A 17,619-nucleotide genomic window follows, 5' to 3' on the forward strand; every position below is an offset into this window, starting at 1 on the left:
CTCCCTTGTGGTGGCGGGCACCTCTGTGCCCACCGCATCAACAGGTACAGCCACCACCCCCTACCAGCACCGCCGTCCCAGCAGCCCCTCATCGAGTTTCCCGTGCCCGCTCACCCAGGAGGATGGGCATCTCCTTCGTCCCAGGCACCTCAGGCCCTGCCCCAGTCAGCCCTGCTGCCCTCAGTGAGGAGGCTATTGACATCCTGAGATCCCTCACTGTTGGGCAATCAACCATTTTGAATGCCATCCAGGGTGTTGAGAGGCATTTGCAGCAAACAAATGCATACCTAGAGGGCATTCATTCTGGCGTGGTGGCCCAATAGAGATCATTTCAGGCTCTGGCCTCAGCACTGATGGCAGCCATTGTACCTGTGTCCAGCCTCCCCCTCCAACTTCCTCTACCCAGACCCAATCCCCTGTACCTCAACCTATCCCAAGCACACCATCAGACCAGAATGCACACTCCTCAACACACAAGAGTGGACATGGCAAACATAAGCACCACACATCCCACAGGCACTCACACAAACAACATCCCCATGCAGACACACCAACATCCCCTGCTCCACTGTGTCCCCCTCCTCCATGTCCTCCTCCTCCCTACCTGTCTCGCCTACACTCACACCTGCATGCTCTACATCTTCATCCACTACCTCCATCACCAGCACGCCCATCACCACACACCGCTCACCTGCAATCGCCACCCCCACTACCATGCACACATCCCCTGTGTCCTCTCCCAGTGTGTCTGTGAGCCCTCCTCCCAAAGTACACAAACGCAGGCACACACCTACCCAACAGCCATCCACCTCACAACAGCCTGCTGTCCATGCACCTTCAACCAAATTCAGCAGACGTACACCTCCTACAATCACTACCTCTTCCTCCACTCCCAAACCCCCTCCATCTTCCTGTCCCAGTGTGTCTAAGAAACTCTTCCTGGCTAACATTAACCTCTTCCCTACACATCCCCCCGTCCTTCCCCTAGGGCCAGGCTGTCCAGGTCCCAGCCCAGCACCTCAGCCACCACATCATCCAGTACAGTGGTCTCAGCAAGTCCAGTCTCATCGCAGGCGGCACCCATCAGGGCTGCCAGTGTGCCACCTAGCGAGGCCAAGGAGCAGACAAATCCGCCACCTGCCAAGGTGAAGAAGGTGCCCACATGCCGGAGGGAGAAGCTGCACCAACCACCATGCAAGGGCTCCTCCAAGCCAAAAGAGGACAGTGCCAAGGGACCAGCAGCGACATCAAAAGTGGGGATGGGACACAAGGTCAGGAAAGGGCACGGAGGCTCCGGCTGAGGGACCAACCAGAGACACCCCTTCTGTCAACCAGAACATCAACCTGTACGGCGGTGAACACTGCCACCAGCACCACCACCTGCACTGCCACCTGCATGTCTGCTGCCTCAGCAACAGTCCCCAGCATCATCCCCAGTGGGCAGCCATCCGAGGCTGCAGGAGATGTCCTGCTGTGTCCCTCCATAGGTGCCGGCACATGCCCCACTGCCAGCACCTCTGCCACAGACACCACCGCAACCACCGCCACCAGCCCCACGACATGCTCAAACAGTGCCACCACAGCTGACATGGCTATCATCCCCAGTGGGCAGCCATCCAAGGCTGCAGGAGACATCCTGGACCCTGCACAGTGTACGTGAGGCACGACACCCAGCACTGTTTGTACCTGCAGGTGGCAGGCGAAGTCGCAGCAGGGTGAAGTCTGCCACCATGGAGTATCATGCTACCTGTTCCCAGACAATCTCATGGCACACACACCCAGGTGAGGGAATGGGACCTGCCACACTGCATGTGAAGCACTCTGGGCACAATGCCCCCTCCAGAACCAGTGGAGAATCACATCCACTACCTCTGTCCTTGGCAGGATGAAGCACTCTGGGCACAATGCCCCCTCCAGAACCAGTGGAGAATCACATCCACTTGAGATACTGTGGCTTTGCACTCCCCAGGATAAAGCAGAGGGCAACCCACCCACTAGAAAGACTTGAGAGGCTGTGGCTTTGCACTCCCCAGGATAAAGCAGTTGGCAAACCACCCACTGGAGAGACTTGAGAGACTGTGGCTTTGTGCTCCCCAGGACCAAACTGTGGGCATGGAGCCCCCTCGTGGAGCAGTGGCATCGTCCTTTCATCCAGGTGAGGTGCCCCCACTCCCCCTCCCTCTGAGGTGCCTGTGTATTTTCCATCTGATGCCCCTGCAGTGTTCTCTCCGTTTCGAGTCAGGTATCTTGTGTGGGCTGCACCGATGCATTTTGGGACACAGATCCACGGTCAATTATATCATTCATATCCGGACTTGTGTAGTTGGTGTACATATTTGTATATAATGATATTTTCATTTGGACTATCTGATTTTTCAGTGTTTACACTTGTTACAATCATTTCCTTTTGTCCTTGCGTTCTTCCAGGGGGTGACGGGGTGTATATGTAATGTTGCTGCATGTATTTGTGTGTCTGGTGTTGTGGGTGAGGGTGGGGTTGTTGTGTGTTGCGTGTGTGTGTGTCATTCTCTTTTCTCTCCCCCCTCCCCTGTGTGCTAGGTGCAGTACTCACTGTATTCATCGCCAGCATCTTTGCTGCTCCTGATACAAGAGGAGGTAAAGCAACATGGGCAGGACCTGCAACTCGGGCTCCATGGTGTCCTGGGTCATCGTTGGGTGTTGAAAGGTGAGTTATTTCCGTTCCACAGACTGTTTCCGGCGTGCTTTTGATGTCGTTGGTACCGCCCCGGAAAAGGTAGTGGATAGGCCTCTTGTAATACAGTGGGGGGAACCTTGTCTTCCACCTGTCTGTTCGCGGTTACCGCCGCAGTGTTGGTTTCCACCACCGTGCCGGTCGGAGTGGTAAAGTGGCTGTCTGTGTTGACGGTTTCTGCCATGGTTGTGATTCCATTTTTTTAACCGCCTGCCTGTTGGCGGTTTTACCGCCGCTTTAACACCGACAGCCAGGGTTGTAATGAGAGACATAGGCCCTCATTCTGACCTTGGCGGGCGGCGGAGGCCGCCCGCCAAAGTCCCGCCGTCAGGTTACCGTTCCGCGGTCGAAAGACCGCGGCGGTAATTCAGACATTCCCGCTGGGCTGGCGGGCGGCCGCCTTCAGGCCGCCCTCCAGCCCAGCGGGAAAGAGGCTTCCACGATGAAGCCGGCTCGGAATCGAGCCGGCGGAGTGGAAGCTGTGCGACGGGTGCAGTTGCACCCGTCGCGTATTTCACTGTCTGCCAAGCAGACAGTGAAATACTTGTAGGGGCCCTCTTACGGGAGCCCCTGCAATGCCCATGCCAGTGGCATGGGCACTGCAGGGGCCCCCAGGGGCCCCGCGACCCCCCCCTACCGCCATCCGGTTCCCGGCGGTCGGACCGCCGGGATCTGGATGGCGGTAGGGGGGGTCGGAATCCCCTCGGCGGCGCAGCAAGCTGCGCCGCCTTGGAGGATTCAATGGGGCGGCGGTACACTGGCGGGAGACCGCCAGTGTTGCCGGTCCGACCGCGGCTTTACCGCCGCGGTCGGAATCCCCATTGGAGCACCGCCGGCCTGTCGGCGGTGCTCCCGCGGTCCTCCGCCCTGGCGGTCTTTGACCGCCAGGGTCAGAATGACCGCCAAAGTCTCAACATCTCAAGGACCATCTCAGAGCTTCTAGACCCTTGGATTGGTTCTGTGGGCCTCGGGAGATCCAAAGGAAGGCTTCTGGAAGGAGATCCAGATGTTGGCAGAAGCTTGGAGCAACTTTAAACAAGCTCCATTAGGTGACAGACCAGTCGGCAAGAGGACGTTGCATTGAATCCCAGACTCACCCAACGAAGAGAGAAAAAGATCCAGAAAAACAATTAAGTCCAAAGGTAAACTTTGACCGAGGCCTCCCGCTCAACTCACAGCGAATGTGTAGCTGGAATGTCCAATAGACAAGAGGGATTTGGTTTTTAAAAAATATTTTCTTGACTTTGTTGGGGAACTGCCCCTTGGGAAAGGGTCGCTCCACTTTGGGGAGCATTATGTTGGCATTCTCATCCCCCCTTGTGCGCAGATTGGCCATTTTTTTGCTGATCTGCCCTGATGGGGACAGAAACCACTAGACACAAGGGATTTGTTTATAAAAGTGACTTTTTTGTGTTTGGGGGTGGTCCCTTGGGCAAGGGTCACTCACCTTTGGGGGCCATGTATGTAGGATTTTTCTGCCCCTGGAGGGGCAGATCAACAGGTTTACTTTAAGCCCATCTGCCCGCAAGGGGGGCAGAAATCACTAGGCACCAGGGATTAGGTATTCTAAGTTTATTTTTGGTTGGGAGGCGGCCCTTGGGCAAGGGTAGCTCCACTTTGAGGGGGATTAAATTTGGCAATTTATGCCCCCTTGGGGGAAGATTGGTTTCCGTATGTGTTGCCCATCTGCCCCCAAGTGGGCAGAAACCACAAGGCACAAGGATTTTTTTTTTCTACGTTTTTTTTTGTTTGGGAGGGTGGTCGCTTGGGCAATGGCCACTCCCCTTCGGGGCATTTATTTTGCCCATTTCTGCCCCATTGGGGGAAGACCAGCTTCTTCATGTTTGGTCAATTTGCCCCCAAGGTGGGCAGAAAGCACTAGGCACCAGTGATAATTTGTGGCATATATATTTTTTATTTGGGAGTGGGCCCGTGGGCCTGAGTCGCTTCCCTTTTGGGTGGGCATTCTGTTTGGCAGTTTCTACCCTCTTTAGGGGTAGATCGGCCATTTCTTATGCCCATCTTCCCCCAAGGGGTGCAGAAAACCATTAGCCAACAGGGAAAGTTTCTGAATGCTTGGTGGTGGGGTGTTTGTGGACTGGCGCATTATTTGCATTTGTGGTTATACTGTTTTATTTCTCCTTTTTGTTCTCGTTCAAAGCATTTGATTCCTTTGCTGTGGCTCCTGTTTGAGGTTTTGGCAGTGGTAGACCTGCAGGTTGAGTGGTTACATGTGTTTGTTAAGAAAAACTTTTTGTACTATTCAATAGAAATGAGCATCGTTGCCATGCATGAATGAGTTTTTTGTAAATGGTGTAATAACAGCAGCATATTTAACTTATGTTTTATTGTGTGTGAAATTCTCCTTAGATTTGTGCACGATGAGACTTGTGTTGCCTTATGTGTAATTTTTTGTTTTTTTCCTTTTTAGTGGGATATCATTGGTGCTTACTGTGTCTGTGCTGAGTAGGTGCTGGTGAATCTAGCTGTCTCAGGAAAAGTGAGTGATATTGTTTTCGAGTTATATAGGTGTTTGTAATAAAGCCACACTTTATTTATTACTTATTTTACACAGTGTTAGTTGTTGTTGACATATTTTTCAAGTTACTTTTATTACAAAGGATAATGAATAGCTGCAGGATGACCGCTCAGCGGGTTGTTGCTATGCTTTTTGAGGCTTATTCTGACCATAATTACAAGACTTACTGTGCATCTGAGGCAAAGGAGGAAGTGCAAGATTCTGGCAGTGAATTTTCAGTTGAAGAGGAATCATCTGATGATGAAGCCACTCAGAGCAGATGAAGTGCCTGTTTTAGAGGAGACACCTGCTGTCCAATAGTGCAGCAGGCTGGGGCTGTAAGGCTTCTCATTGGCAGATCTGAACTCTGGGTTGCGCCAAACATGGTGCCACAGGTCTGCCTTTACTCTCCCAGGGTGTAGAGTGAATACTGAAAATGCCTGTAAATGTCTTTGTTTATGGATGATATATTTTTGGGTGAGATTGTTTAGCAGACAAATGTGTATGCTGAACAGTATTTGAGGGACCACAGTGCCAGACTTGGGTCCCACTCTAGAGCTAACCAGTGGGCTCCTACAAATCTGGAAGAGTTGAAGAAGTTCTTGGGTTTAACTTTTTTGATGAGCTTGATTAGGTCTACCAGTCTCTTGATGGCAACAACCATTTTTCCTGCAATCATGAGTTGAAATAAGTATTTGCTTCTGCTTTGAATGCTGCATAACCACTGCTTGTAAACCTTGCCCATTGAGTCCATTTCAGAAATACAAAGGTTTCCTTTATATCTATTTTTCCCCCTTTACATTTTACCAAATAAATTGCTGTATACCTGGTACACAATGAAAATTCAGTGAAAGGTGCAGCTCATTTATTGGCTCTGGGTCCGTGGGTTCTTGGTAAACCTACAGCCCAATATATCCCCGTAACCAGAAGGGTCCGGCAGACATAATAGTACATTGCTTTTGAAAATCTGACATGGCTGGAAAAAGTCACAGATGAAAATGTACACATAAAAGGCTGTTTTTCTCAACTCAATTTCAATATTTATTTTAATTTCAACTATTGTTTTATATATGAAAACCATGAAGGATCTACATAAATGATCCTTTGCTGAATTTAAAATGTTCTCTACTTTTCAGAAATGTATAGTTTTCCAAGATTCACCCTTGGTTTTACACCCATTTGGATGGAGGTTGAAGCACAACAAATAGGGAAAATAGGGTACATCCCAGTAAAATGCCAAAACTGTGTTGAAAATTTTGTTTTTTTTAATCTATTCTGTTGTTTCTGGAAACTGGGAAGATGATGATTTTAGCACAGCAGACCCTTCATTGATGCCATTTGCAGGGACAAACTACCTGATGCTTTTTTCAGCAACACTTTTTTCCAAACAAACGTTTAGCTGTATTTTGGCTAATTTCTCGGCCCCCACCAGGGGAATCCACAGACCCTGGATACCTTTAGAATTCCCAGAATATTGGGAAAAAAGGATGCACATTTGGTGTGGATAGCTTAAGTGGAGAAAAAGTTATGGGGGCCTAAATGTGAACTATTCCAAAAAGACAAATAAATGCTTCACACAGGAGGGGGGAAAAGGCCTGGAAGCGGAAGGGGTTAACAAGATGGTCATTTGCATTATTTACTGTATTTAAAATCGTGTTCAGAAACATACCTGCATTTCTGGGCACACTCACTTCAAACCTGGTTCATGGATTCTCACCAGTTCTGTTATTGTAGGCATTGCCATTTTAATCCTTCTCTTGAGACAATGAGGGACAGATTTTTCAAGATTTGTGCAGCATAGCCCTGCAAAACAGCTTGCTGATGGACTTCATCTAGGGGTTGCCAAGGGTTGCAGCTGTGAACCCTAGCTTTCTCCCTGCTGCCACTGCCACTTCTTTTGCAACCCTGGCCCCAGAGGTGAGAAAAGGAGTCCCCCAAAAAAGGTAAACACTCTCTCTATGAGCACTGATTATGTTCTGCTGCTCCCACATGGGATCTAATTCTGTAAAATAAGTAGATTCAGCAAAGGAATGCCACTATTCTAAATAAACAAAAAAGTGAAATAAAAACACGCATTGATGAACAGCTTTCACATTAATGCATGAAATAATATGTTAGAATCAGTCATTAAGTCATCATGAATGAAAACATGTGAAGACCTTAATTGCTGCATGATTTCCTCCCCAGGGCAGAACTGTTTTCTGGCTATTTGGGATAGTTTGCAGTTAAGCTTCCATAACATTTTGTTCACATTAGGTATTCATGTCAAATATGTGTTGTTCTTTTCCAACACTCTGGTAATTCTAAAAGTACCCAGGGTTTATAGATTACCCTGGAGGAAACTGAGAAAATAGGCTAAATATAGCTGCATTTGAGTTTTTGGAGAAAGATGGGAAATAAGTGCTCCGGATAAAAGTGTTTTTCTTTTTCTAGAAATGACATCAACTCACGGTTTTCTGTGCAAAAGTCACCATCTTCACAGCTTTCATGAACATGCGGATCTGAATCAAAAAGTCTAATTTATTTACCACACTTTTGGCATTTTTCGAAGAGCTAGTCCATTTTCCTACTTTTTGTGCTTTCAAACTACTTCCAGTTTGTGATGAAAACCACTGTCAAACTCATGTATAGATTTCTGAAAAGAAGATCCATTTTTGTTTTCAGCAAGGGGTCATGTGGTACTCCTTCACGGAATTCCCAATGAAACTGATTGCTGCAATAAAGAAATATTGAAAAAGTGTAGGAACAAACTTCCATTTGTGACATTGTTTGCAGTTGTAACTTTATGTATTGATGGCTGATTTACAAAACCAATACGCCATTATGTCTCCTAGACCCTTCTGGTTGCAGAGCTATATAGGCTTTGAAAGTTCTCCAAGAATCCGAAGTACCCACATCCAACAACTGAGCTGCACTGTACAATTTTCTTTTATTATGCATTGAGTATAGGCCAATTCATATGGTGAAATGATTTGATTGAAAAATGGGTATCAAAGAAACCTATGTATTTCTGAAATAGACACAAGATATGTACTTTAGGTTTTAGTGTGGTTACTTATTAGCATATGATTTAGAGGCTATTTTTCTAAAAGTTTTCTTTCTTTCACACTGCCTTATTTGGACAGCACAAAAGCAGTGATATCCAATGAGTAATGACAAATTCTATGTTCCCACTAGTCTTCCGATAAAAATGGTATCTCACTTGTGTGGGTAGGTCTAGTGCTGAGGACAGGAATTGGGCTAAAACGCAACATGGACGTGTCACAATTTTCTGATGGAAACCAACCCTTTTTTCCAAACTAGGTAACTGTGGATTTTCTGCCCTAGCTCAGGTGGCACATAGGAAAACCAACAAACCTGAATATTTTTCAAAACTAGGCACCTGGAGGAATCCACAGTGGGGTGACTTGGGTGGGTCTCATCTTTTTTTGTAACCCAGAATCCCTTGCAGATCTCAAAGTTTGACTAAAAATACACATTTTCCTCACATTTGTGAAGGAAATTTCTGGAGTCTGTGGGGAGCCACAAACGTCCTTCCACCTAGAATTTCCTTAAGTCTCCTAAAAATAATGGTGCTTCACTTGTGTGAGTGGGTATAATTTCCACAATAGGATATGGGCCAAAAAGCAATATGGGCATATCACATGTTTGCACTAAAGAAGCACTTTTTTTTGCAATGTGGGTAGCTGTGGATTTTGGGCCCTTGTTTAGCCGGCACCTAAGCAAAAATATTTTAGAGTCAGGAAAGATGTGTAGAGACAGGTCATTCCACACTTTCTGAGTAAATTAGGAGAAGTTACATCTCCCTGTTCTGGTGCTACATATATACATCGTGTGTTTGTCAGCATGAGTCTGAATGAGCAAAGGTGTCCGGAAGGTTTTTGAAATCTGAGGTGGTTTTTATGTATACTGTTCTAGTGCTGTATAAGGCTTTGTACATGGGTGTCAAGAGTTTGAAAAAAAGCGGTGGGTAGGGACCTAGTGTACTGTTTATGGAGCAGAGTGTTCATGTGGTGGGAGGTTGAGGGAGAAGGGTGCCTGTTCTGTTGTGTATGGCTTGGAGACATCTGCTTAGGTGAGAGAGGGAGTTATTCAGTATCAGTGTGAGTGCAGAGCAGATGGGGTTGAGTCTGTTGGTGAAGATGAAGTGATGGGATGTGTATCAGTGCTACCTTGACTATCTTCCTTTTACCAATGTGATATCCTGTGAAAGCTAACCTAGTCTAAGCCTTTTCTACCTGTCCTGCATTCTGATGTCACAAATGGGTGAAATGGAGGTCAGTAGTTGAGGTGCAAGTGATACTGTCTTCCCCACGACATTTGTTTTTAGAAAAGCAATCCTCTGGTGCAAGCACCAGAGGATCCTTCACGCTCTTCCCAGTGCAAGCCATTAACAATCCTAAAAGTACAGTAATTGAATATCATTTTTGTACTGTAGCACAATATTCTTCCACTCAAAAGATAAGAAATGTGCAAAGGTTCCCTGACATATCATGTCACCTTCCTGATTAGAATGCACCTTTATATAAAATAAACATGTAATTGTGTTAGTAACGGCTGTGGTATAGTAACTGTCAACTTTCTACAGAGTTCTTACCGTAAGGGTTAAAGGTAATATGACATCACTTTATGATATCATTGAGGTCCAAGGGTGTCTGATGTCACTTCCACTACCCCTAGCATTTTGGTGAATATACACCCATGGCTGGGCTTCATCAATTGGAGAGGGCAAGGATGCGCTATATGTACTACCATATGCAATATGGTGTAAGGGTATCTGCGCTGCAGGCAAGATTGTTTTTGTTCCTGTACAATAAAATGATTAGAGGCAGTTTCCTCTTTCTATGTGTGATGCAGAATGCAGCACATGTAGAAAGAGGAAAATACGAGGAGAAATAAAGCTATTTCTCCTCTTCACACCTTTATCAGTAATGCATACAATGTTTATAAATTCCAATGTTTACCTGTCTTGCTAAGTCTGGGAATGCACCAAAATACATGGGTGGATGTGTGTGAACACCTGTTTTCCACCCATGTGAGGCTTTCCCAGTGACGAGTAACACAAGGCTGTGACTTGCGCTGCCTTTCGTTACTCCAGATTTAACCACCAATGCAGGGCCATGCAAGGTGCCTTTTGCATGGCTTGGTAAATCTGATTTAAGGATTGTGTTGCCCTTCTGTCACCCTGCATGACACAAAGGCAACACAATCCTTTGATAAATCTGGGCCTAAGAATCTTAAGCCCATCTGAGCAGCACTGTTGTCATGCCATCACTTTCTACTTTGGAGAGGAGTTACTCTCCTGTCTGGATGAGCGCTGATCTCTGACTTTTCATGTGTTTTACCCCCAATCCAAAGACATCTCATTCAATGCTGCACATGCTTTTAAAAGATGGTTCCAAACATTTCATTGACACATGTAGCTGTGCTTCCTATGGATCGATAGGAATTAATCCTGGTGCTGGTTCTTTATTGTTCTCTTCTGTGGGGCTTTGCCTCTACCCAGTATAGACTCTGTCACTAAAGGTTCATTATTGCTGCTGCCTCACGTGCCACCAACGTATGCTATGCCTTTAACATCTCATCATTCAGCAGTTGCAGGCATTCCAGCTCCTATTGTTTTCTTTGTGACACCAACTATCTGCTAATTTTTACCTAATTTGATGCCGCACACGCTGGCAGCATCTTCAGCCCACATCTTCAGTCATCTTCTACTGACTTCCACAAATGTACAGCCTGATGCATCTATGGCACCTCCAATAAACTGTATGGTTTGTTTTTCACCATCACCACTGATAATTAAATCTACGTTTGAGACTTCAAATCTGGAGGTTTGAAGTCTGTCTATGACACTAAACTCAATTTAAAAAGAGAATATTGTGCAGCTGCAGCTTCTGTTTCATGTAAAACAAAGCTTTGCTTTGAGTTCTGTACTTAGTTTCGTAACCTGCTGCGTAGTCAAATTAGCATAGAGCTGTTGCCTTGCTTAATCATATATACAAGTGCATTCACATATATTGAGATGTTACACTTTAGTTTGATTATATATATTCACATATAACTCAGGAGCGGCGGAGGGGCATGGAAGGGGTGGGGTGGCGCGCGGGAGGGTCAGGGGGAAATAAACATTAAAATAAATGAAATTTAAAAAAAACACTTACCTCGCTCCTCTCCTCTGTCTCGCTTCAGGCACAGGCTCCCAGCCTGCCCTAAAGCCAATCCTGACGCTGCTCAAAGCAGCATCAGGACTGGCTGAGAGCGCCCGACCAGGGCTCTCCCAGGCAGACTGGGACCCTATTCAGGCTACCTCCAGCCCTGTAACTGTGTTGCCGGGCTGAAGAAAGCACACTGCGCATATATGTTCGGCCGGCTCGAGACAGCCGGCCAAACATACATGCGCAGTGTAGGGGAGTGCTGCACTGCTCATCACCCCGTGGCCCGATCCCTTTCAAAGAAAAGGATAATAAACAAAGTTTATTATTATCCTTTTCTTTTAAAGGCTTTGCAGCTGTCGCTGATCGCAGGGGGGCAACGCTCCTCTGCCCTAATGGAGGAGCCAGCCCTGATTTTACTCTCATTCCGTAGGTGTCATAAGATTTGTCTTACATGCCCATTAATAATCCCCATATGTTGTTATTTTCTAATTTGCTCTTTGTGGTCTTGGGTCCTACATGTCAATATTTATATGTAAACTTTGATTGGCTCATACGCATTTATGCATTCATGATTATTATTGTGCAAAGATGTGTAATGTGTGTGTTGTACAATCTGGTAGTATACTTGAAGAAGATGTGGTCTAGCGGCTAAACTGACGACTTTAGAACTAAGAAACATGTTCAAATCCAAGCATCAACTAAACATCCTGTGATTCTGGACATATCACTTAACCTCCCCATGTCTTCAAAATGTGTAACATTCTCATGTAAATAATCTGTTTTTCATATGAAATACTTTGATGTCCTTGAGCCATGTTTGTGCACTATAAAACTGCAAAGGCACATAATTTGAAAGTTTGATGCTTAGAGAAAGGCATTGTGGCTTTAATTTGAATATGTGAATGCATTTATGCGCTTTTCTTCCCACCTTACATCCTGAATCACAAGGGCAGGTTTCCCTAAAATTAATATAATGAAGAATATAAAATGACTGTTCACAACCCTTTCCATGAGAGACCAAGGGACTTCGGATGCTAGACGGAGCAGAGAAGTTCCTTCTGTGTATTTTCCAAGGCCGTCATCTGATTACAAATGTGTCTACATAAACACGATGTAAACTTGTGCTGCAGACAGGCTGAGGACTGGAAAATATGTGAAGTTGAGGTATGTGACTAACAAACATCTAAAAATTATACCTTCGTTGCTTTGGCAGACTTGTTTTATTCACTAGAGTTATATGCATAAAGATCATTTAAATGTACTGTGTTGCCTGCTTTCATATTGTTTGCATTCTGTTTGTTCATATTATATCATACTATCAATCGTATCTGTAGCATACTTATACATTTATTCTGCTAAACTGAGCAAAAAAGACTAAAACAAAAGTATCAGCTAATTTTTTGTGTTTGCTACATTGAGTCGCCTTCCACATCACCTGAATGTTGTGGCAATATATCTAGTAAACAGCCCCCCTCCAACTCCATTGAGGGGTGCAAAGAGCTCAACAGTTCACAAACATCAATGGTCAACAAGGGTCTGATGGATGAGTGGACTCCATGGTTCTCTATAAGACTTCACTGTCGCAGGTTGAAATTCTGGAAGGTTCACTAAGCTTTTCATCCATCTGAAGTTGATAGAATGTTTGAGTACCACTGACTCAAATGACAATAAACATTTGTTATTCAGTCAAAAGAGGTGAATGTGTGCTTTGCTATTACATATTATTTTAATTCAACAACCTGCCTTTTTTCTTGTGCAGAGGAGAACGGTGGGCTACAAGCTCTTGTCAAAATTTCCAGTCCCCTTGGGCTGGCCATGGGCTTCAATAGAGGCAAGGTCAGCAACAACAAAAGGCAAATCCAGAGGTGCTTTAGTATGGCCGTTACACTTAGGCCCTCATTTGGACCCTGGTGGTAAAAACCTCCTACCGCCGTAGCGATGGTCATCAAAAGACCGTCGCCGCGGCTACCAGCCGTCCGCCATAATATGACCACAGCCGGATTTCCACCATTGTCCCGTCTCCTGACCAAGAACCCGCTGGACACAGGTAAGTGGGTGCTCTAATAGGGGAGGGAGGTGGGGGTGTTGTGTGTGTGTAGGGGTGTGTGTGTATGTCTGTGCATGTGTGTATGTGGGTGTGTTGCATGCTGTATGTGTTTGCATGTCTGGGGTGTGAGTGCATGTATGTTGAGTTGTGTGACTGCGTGTGTGCATGTATGTATGAAGATGTGTGCAGATATGTGTGTAAATGGATGTATGCATGCCTGGTTGAATGTGGGAATGAGAGTGTGCATGCGTGTGTGCAGGGAGGGGCGTGTATGAATGGGGAGTATGGAGAGGAAGTGGGGTGGGGGGAACCTGTGGTGGGGGAGGGGAGTGGTTAAGACCCCTATCAGTGACAGGGAAGTGATTCCCTGTCACTGATAGTGTCTTCTGCCATGGTTTTTGTGGCGGTAAGGAAGCCACAAAAACCATGGCGGTGGGCGGGGTCATAATCCCACAGACGGTAAATTGATGGTCACCGGGCTGAAGAATGATGTTTCCAGCCCGGCGGCTGTTACCGATGTGGTGGTCGGTGTGGTACATTGGCTTCAGCCAAACAGCCAATATCATAATATGGAGGAAAGTACCACCAGCCTGTTGGCAGTACTTTCCTCCATATTACCGCTGACCGTTGGGGACATAATGACCCCCTTAGTTTTAACCAGGAATAAGTGAACAGCAATCTGGCTCTGCATTCAGGAAACACCATAGAAAGAGTGTCCCATAGGTTTGAATTCGAAAGAATGCCTACAGGTTAAGAATAAAGTGCCCCATGAATGAAGATCATCTTCAAGAAGGGATGAAGGAATGGTGTGCAGTGCACCCCAAAGTTTCAAGACTCTGGAGGTAATTGTATCATGCGCTAAGAGTCTTGGAATCACAATTTAATGGATCACTTGTAATCAGACCCTACAAATTGAAGTTTAACGTTTAGCATTATGATCGTACGGGTACTTTTTTCAGAATGATTTGTGTTGCTGGCTGAAAAATCAGGACTGACTTAAAAGTTACCCTTAGGACATGGTGCCACTGGAAAGCTATGAAATATCGTCTTTTTGTGAAACTTTCATAACATAAATTTTGACGAGTTTGCATCCATTCTTTATTCATCCACCATACACTAGAGGTGATACCTAAATAATAATTTAGTAGATAAACTGCATACTAATCTGGGGACATGCCTTTTTTGCAACATTAACTGCATTGAGCTACTTTTTTGTATCTGTCTGAAGACAAAATGTGAACTGTATGTTTTTACCTGGCTCTTGCAGCAGGGCCACTCCCAAACCTTCTGTCTTTGCTCCTCCTATATTTGCTGAATTTGTTTTTGTTGGCCTTAGGACTTTGTGCACTTTACCACCACTAACCGGTGGTAAAGTGATTGTGCTCACTTTCTAAAACATTGTAAAACTGGTTTACACCTGATTGACATATTTAACTTATTTGTAAGTCCCTAATAAAGTAGTGTACCATATACCGAGGGCCTGAAAGTAAAGCTACTAGTGGGCCTGCAACATTTATTGTGCCACTCACTTAAGTAACCCCTTAACACATGTCAAAGGTCTTTCATTGCAGCCTGATTACAGTTTCAAAATGCCAATTTGTCTTGGCAAAATGAAACACCCTTGATAATCCCTAAACTCCCCTTTTATTACTTAGAGAATTGTGATTAAAATGTCGGACATATACTTTTGGTTTTACATTTCCTGGTAGTGGAAATCTCCGAAGTTCGATTTTCACTACTATGAGGCTTACTTCTCTCATAGGATAACATTGGGTTTCCCCATTACATTTAATAAATGCAAACTTTGTATTGAGAACAGGTAAAGATTTACTGTTTGTTGTTTGAGAGATTGCAAATCAAAATCTTCTTAAGTGGTAAAGTTTTTAAATAACAATTTAGAAAATGTCACTTTTAGACAGTTGGCATTTTCCTACTCTAGCTATTTGGTGCCTGCAGCCCATTCCTTGTCACATGACTTGGTGTAGTTGGCAACTATACTTTGTTTATTCCTCTTTGACAGCCACATAATAGAGTAATTAGATGTCCTTAGATGTGCCATAACTGGCAGGATGGGGGGCAGAGCTGGCCTCAACCCCCACTTGCAACTGAATAGGCAGGGCCCTATCTTTACACAAAGGACTTGTCACCACTGCGCTGTTCATGCAGCCAGCTTAGAGTATGGCAGGGGAGGCACTCTCAAGTCTACTTTCTGGACATGTAAGAGGACTCTCAGAGGATCGGCTTCTGCTGTAGCCTGCTGTGTAATTTGGAGGACTGCTTTGTTGCACCTGGAAGCACTGCTTTGCTACCGAACATCTGCCTTGAACCCTTAGAGGCCTGCACAGGTGCCTGAGCCCAGTCCCATCTCTTGAACCGAGGACTATGAGAGTGCCTCCAAGGGCTAGTTGGCTGATCTCCTGATCAGAGTCTCAAGGACAGAAAAGGCTCCAACAAACTTGAGCCCACACCTGGACCCAACCTGAGTGAATATTAAATGCCCAAGTGGTGCCTCTCCAGCCCTGACCCTGTTGAGTGGTGCTAAAGTAACCCAAATAGCTAAACTCCAAAACTTGGTACTTCAGAACTTTTGGCTACAAATCACCCAGGGAACTGAGACGAGACCGGGACCAGCCTGCTCATCTATCTGCCCAGGGTACATCTCTGGATGGCCTGACTATACAGCAGCTCCTGCCACGACTTTCCCCACAGCAACAAATCCCGTTCAGTGGTCCCAGGAGGGGAATCGGGTCTTGTGGATGTGAGAAAGTAGCCTCTTTCTAGCATGGTGTAGGAGGCGAGCCTGGTTTGCAGTGGGTACCTTGGGTACTTACACCTTAATCCAGGTCCAGTTATCCCTTATTAGTGAAGTAGTAATGTTCTAGCAGCTTAGGCTAATAGAGGTAGCTATAGCAGAGCAGCTTAGGCTCAACTAGGAGACATGCAAAGCTCATGCCATACACTCATAGTTACACAGTACTTATACACAAGTAAAGACAATACTCAGTGTTACCAAAAATAAAGGTATTTATTTGGGTGGCACAGTACCAAAAAGATACACTAGACACCAAAATTAGACAAGTAAATAGTCATGGAACAATGTAAACAATAGGAAATGCTATGGAATGCAAAGGAAGAAAATAGGTCTAGGGGCAACACAAACCATATACTAAGAAAATGGAATGCGAATCACAAATTCCCCCCTAGACAAGTGTAGTGTGTGTAGAATCGCTGGGAGACTAAGAATACAGTAAAGGTAAGTAAATTACCCCACCTTGGAGCCCAGAAAAGCAGGAGTAAAGTACTGCAAGTTTCCTTAGGCCAGACTACACCTCGTGATTGGGATTTTGCAGCAACCAACCAAGTCTGTGAACAACAACGGCTGGATTCCTGGACCTGAAGACCTGCAAAGGAAGAGGACCAAGTCCAGAAGTCGAACGAAGTTCCAGGAAGGACAGGAGCCCCTGCCAACCTAAAAGAGGGTGCAAAAGAAGAGTCCCAGGTTAGTAGATGACTGCATAAATGCACCCTAGGAAGATGCCAGTGGGTTTCTGCATAATGCAAAGGATGTCCCATGACGTGAAGATCATTGCAGACCTGATTTCGTGTTGGAAGTCGCCAACAAGCCCTGGTTACGACAAAAGTGTGTTTTGCATTAAAATGGCATTGGTTGGACCCAGGAGGGACCTTGGGGCCTCACTCAGTGTGAGGAGGAAGAGGGGGCTGTCAGCACTTTAGAGAGCGTCAGGATGCCAGCCAGCACCCCCGGGAGTCCCAGGGCATGGGGACAAAGGAGGTGCAAAACACAGTTGATGCAGCACAACAAAGGAAGGTCCCATGCCGGCGGAGAACAACTCAGAGAGTTGAGCATCACAGGATGGAGTGCTGGGGACCTGGGCCTGGTGGTGCCTGAAGGAATTTTACAAATAGTGCACAGAGGCCTCAGAAGGTGAAAAAGACACAGTACACAGGGGTACTGTTGCTCTCAGGGAAGGCAAGGTCTAACCTCCTCCAAATTGCGTCAGGAGGACCTCAGGACAGTCTATGTCGATGCTGTCCACCCTCTGTGTCCTTAGGAGCACGCTCGTTGCTGTGAGAGGAGTCCAAGGGTACCAGTCATCGTCTTGGAAGGTGCCTGCTGGAGCAGGGAAGTGACTCTGTCACCGCACGGGAAATTTCTTCGGTCCTT

This window comes from Pleurodeles waltl, chromosome 11 (assembly GCF_031143425.1).
Source record: "Pleurodeles waltl isolate 20211129_DDA chromosome 11, aPleWal1.hap1.20221129, whole genome shotgun sequence".
Classification (NCBI taxonomy): Eukaryota; Metazoa; Chordata; class Amphibia; order Caudata; family Salamandridae; genus Pleurodeles; species Pleurodeles waltl.